Genomic DNA, 4,257 nt, shown 5'->3' on the forward strand with positions numbered 1-4,257 from the left:
AAGTGACATATTTGGGATAGGAGATGACAGCTGGACTTTGAACCTTAAGGACTGCCAAGAAAGAAGCCATCTGCTCAACCCCTGAGCTGCAAACTGCCAAGGAACTCCATACGTTGCCAGGAATGACAGGAGGGTGCCGACCATGGATACACAGCTACGGACTGATGGTAAACTTCAAACAGCTTGAAGTGAGTAAGGGATAGCCAGGGTGCACTGGTGCTCAATATTCAGGAAGCCTATAAATCTACAGTGGGCCAAAGAATACCAGTTTTAATATATCATGCAGTGTTTACTGTATTGGAGGCAAAAGGTGGACATTGGCTCTCACCCCAAAGATTCCCGAAATACCAGGCCATCCTGGTAGAGCAGGGTGATATAGAAATAATTGTAACTACTATTGCCAGCCCAGTATCTTTCCTTAGCGGAACTCCCCTGGTGGAGAACCAGGATGACATCACTGCTTTGAAACAACTGAAGCTGCACATTGCAGCCGGTCGGTTGGAGCTGAAGGACGAACCCTTAGAAGATGCAGAAGACGCCTGATTTACCAGCAGCTGCAGTTTTGTGAGACAAGGAGGCTGTAAGGCAGGACATGCAGTAACTGCTACTGAGCAGGGAATGGAAGCACAACCATCAGCCGTGGGGACTTCACCTCAGAAGGCTGAAATAACTGCCTTGACGAGAGCCTTAATGATATGGATGGATGCTAACTATGTGTTTGGGATGCCACATGCTCATAGTACCATCTGAAAAGAGCAAGTATTGCTCACACACAAGGAAAAGAGCGTGATGTAAATCTACCAAGGGTAGAGTTTGATTTTGAGTTGGATTTTCTGGGTTTTGAGACACGTCTTCCAGATGCACACTGTGTTATTTCTGATGTGTTGACTTGTTGAGGTCCAGCCTTAAATGAGGATTCAAGTAATACCATAGCAGGAATGGTTTAGATTGGAATTGGAATGCAGAAGGTTGGAGCCCGCAGGAGCAGGGAATCAATCATCTCCCTATGCTTGGCACTGGTGAGTCCTCACCTTGAGTTTTGTGTTCAGTTCTTGGCCCCTCACTGCAAGAAGGACACTGAAATCCTGAGATGTGTCCAAAGAAGAACACTGAAGGTATGAGGTATCTAGAGCACAAGTCTCTTTGCAAGCACTATCTTAGAGGCAGCCTTGATTTCTCCTGCCCCAAGCTTTGTGCCACAAGAGCTCTCCTGCTTCTCGCTGTGATGTGAGACCATATGGAAGGCTCTGCAGAGGTCCTTCCTTTTCTTGACTGTATTTTGTGTGGCTTTGGACTTGTTTTCGTCTTTCCCAAAGCCCTCTGCCCAATTCTGTGTCCTGCTCTGCAGCCTTGAATTCGATTCAGAGCAGGTTCCCGAGCTCAGTGTCTGAGACATTCACAGCGTGAGCTCCCTGTGCAAGATGTATTTCAGGGAGCTCCCGAGCCCTCTGCTGACTAAGCATCTCTATGCCAAATTCTCGGTAAGCTCAGGGCAGTGTCTTGGAAATGACACGTACCTGTTCCCTGGGCGTCCTGGCTAGTGGTTGCAGTATTGCCCCAGCTCTGAGGTCTTCTTTCTGTTAGCCCCATGAGGCATGTCTTTGCCACATCCTGCCTCTCACTTGATGGCACTTGTGGTGGTGCCAGGAGGTGCTTATTTAAGCTATTCACAATGGTTGTGAGAATTCCCTTTCCTTTGCTGTTCCCCTGCTATTGATAGTATGGGGTTAATAGCAAAGGGGACTTGGAGTCAAATGCCTGCTGCGAGGAGCTGCACTGCGCAATCAGGCTGTAAAGCCCCCCAGAGCTTGCACTGCTTGGCCTTGATGGCACAGGCTGTGTGTATAATCAGGAGGGGTGTTAACTCTTTGAAAGGGCTGATAATAGCAAGACAAGGGGAAATGGTTTTAATTTGAAAGACGGAAGATTTACGTTGGGTGGTAGGGGGAGATTCTTTACTAGGAGAGTGCTGAGGTCCTGGAACAGGCTGCCCAGGTACGTTGTGGATCCCCCATCTGTAGAGGTGTTCAAGGCCAGGTTAGATGTGGCCCTGGGCAGCCTAGTAAATGTGGAAGATAGGTGGCCCTGCCAGGCAGGGAGTGGAGCTTCATGATCCTTGAGGTCCCTTCCAACCCGGGTCATTCTGTGATTCTGTGTTCCCCAGATGCCTCTTGGAAGTCATCAAGTCTGCCTCAGTGCTGACCACCAGTGCACTGTCCCCATGGGACTTAATAAGACACTTGGTGTCTCTGGCTGGGATCTGCTCGGTGATAAACATGCACGTGAAGAACTTAGCGATAGAGTGGGCTCCAAACCTCTTAAGGTAAACTTCTTTTTCCATTTCAACACGATGCTTAGTTCTGCTCTCCCCCAACCCCAGGGGCACAATTTCTAGATGACAGTTTCTACTCACTTGTTTAGCTGGGACAGCTGTGTCCCTGATGATCCAGGATAATTTCGTCAGTGGCATCGCTGTTTGCCCACTGCGGAAGTCTCCAGAGCCCAACCTGACAGTTTTTGGCTACAGAAATTCAGACTTGGGGAAATGACCTTGGGGAAATGACTTGTAAGATCTGCCTTTTCTTCAGATCCCAGCAGAGCCAATCTTCCTGCGCCATTGAAGCTGCCTGCATGGAGCTGCAGACTCAGTCAGCTGTGGTGGAATTCCTCATCAGCCACACAGATGTCATCTTCTGCTCCGAATCCACACCAGTCGTGGGAGAGTGAGCAGGTGAGTGTCTTCCTCCATTAGCTTGATCTTGATCTGGCACCTTGATCCAATCCAGGTCTTCTCCAAGACCTTTGAAAATTCTATTACTGTCGAGGAGACAGCAGGCTTCTGGGCTTAGGTTAGAATATGGTGCCCCATTCCTGGATCCTTAGTGTGTCCAAACACAAGCCTTACTTGGAGAAAACCATCACTGCTGTTAAGATTTTTTGCCAGCAGGTGAAGCTTGATTGAAATGTGGCAGCAAAGCTTTCTGGAATCCCAGCCCCCTAGTTTTTCTAGGATTTTTGTTTGCCTGTTTTTGATACAGTGAGCTGCTCTTAATTGTGGCTGTGTCCTTTGCCACGAGCATACCACTGAGCACACGGTTATTTTGAGCTCCTCTTCTTCCAGTGGCTTGGATGAGCAATTCTGAGAGATATGCAGAACTGGGATGGCTGTGCTGTTGCTTCCTCCGCCGTCTCACCTGTGTTTTTCCCTTGCAGGGCACAGTTCTCTGCCTGGGCCCAAGTCTGTGTGGGTCTCTCCATCCACAAAGCTGCTCACCGTGCAGGAGGCACAGGCTGAGAGGAGAGGCCAGAGCAGCTCTCCTGTTGCAACACGGAGCAGCAAGATACAAGTGGAGGAAGGGCCTGCAGCTGTACTGAGGAACTTCAATGCAATCATTGATTTTCCATCTGAAAGATAAAGAAAGAGGAATTCCCTTTCCAGCCCCTACCATCATTGTTCGGATGATTTTTATTGGTTTATTTTTTGTCCATTATATCTTTGAGGATTCAACTAACACACAGTTGCCCTATGGCCTCAGTGGAGCCACACAAGGTGCCTTTCCTTCCTGGTTGGGCAGGCAGTCACAAGATGCAGAAAGCCATGCTGGCGTCTATCCTGTTCTGTGCTGGCTGTACATGGAAATCTTGGGGTTTTCCAGATTTCAGGGCCATGTGCCTGAAACCAATTGTGCTTCTCCTGTAAGCAGAGCTGTTGGTCAGACTTGCTGGCACTAGAAATTAAAGGTGGCAGTGAGCTGAGGCCGAGGAGGTGTTAACGTAAGAGTCAGGGATGCTTTTGAGCTTCCCTTATAACTGTACGGTTCCTCAGAAAGCAGTTACGCCTGCCAGCTCCTTTCCTGTCCGGCTGTGGAGCCTTTGCTCACATGCTCCGAATCTTGCTTGAAATCATTGAGAGGAATGTAGCCAGCAGGACTTGAGGGCTGAGCTGTAGGAATGGAAGCATCCTCTGCTGTTTGAAACAGAGGGTGTTTCTAGGCTGTGTTTCAGCAGAAAGCAGGCAGTGGCGGGAACAGGCAACTATTGGCAAGGGCTCGGTGCAGCTCTTCCCTCACCCTGCACCACGACTGACAGCATGCTCTGTTTTCTCTCCAGACTGAGTTCTCCCAGTAAGAGGGCAGAGTCACCAGCTGGCAGTTGGCGTTCCTGCTTCTGCCTGGGCAAACCATCCCCTGTGGCCAAACACCAACTGCAGAGCAGTGCCAGGGAGCCCTCTGAAGTAGAAGTCTTGGTCCTGGCAGG

The 4,257-nt window shown here is 49.4% G+C and overlaps 1 long non-coding RNA gene across 1 annotated transcript; it reads left to right on the plus strand.

The window, feature by feature from the left end:
• Positions 1-857: 857 nt before the first annotated feature.
• LOC146752776 (uncharacterized) lies at positions 858-3,863 on the plus strand. Its single transcript, XR_014940358.1, has 4 exons — positions 858-1,019; positions 2,165-2,323; positions 2,589-2,731; positions 3,214-3,863. It is a non-coding gene; the product is annotated as an uncharacterized LOC146752776 (long non-coding RNA).
• The last annotated feature ends 394 nt before the right edge of the window (positions 3,864-4,257 follow it).

The sequence above is a fragment of the Coturnix japonica genome, unplaced genomic scaffold (genome assembly GCF_054131305.1).
Source record: "Coturnix japonica strain WE unplaced genomic scaffold, WE-NBRP24 Scf041, whole genome shotgun sequence".
Lineage (NCBI taxonomy): Eukaryota > Metazoa > Chordata > Aves > Galliformes > Phasianidae > Coturnix > Coturnix japonica.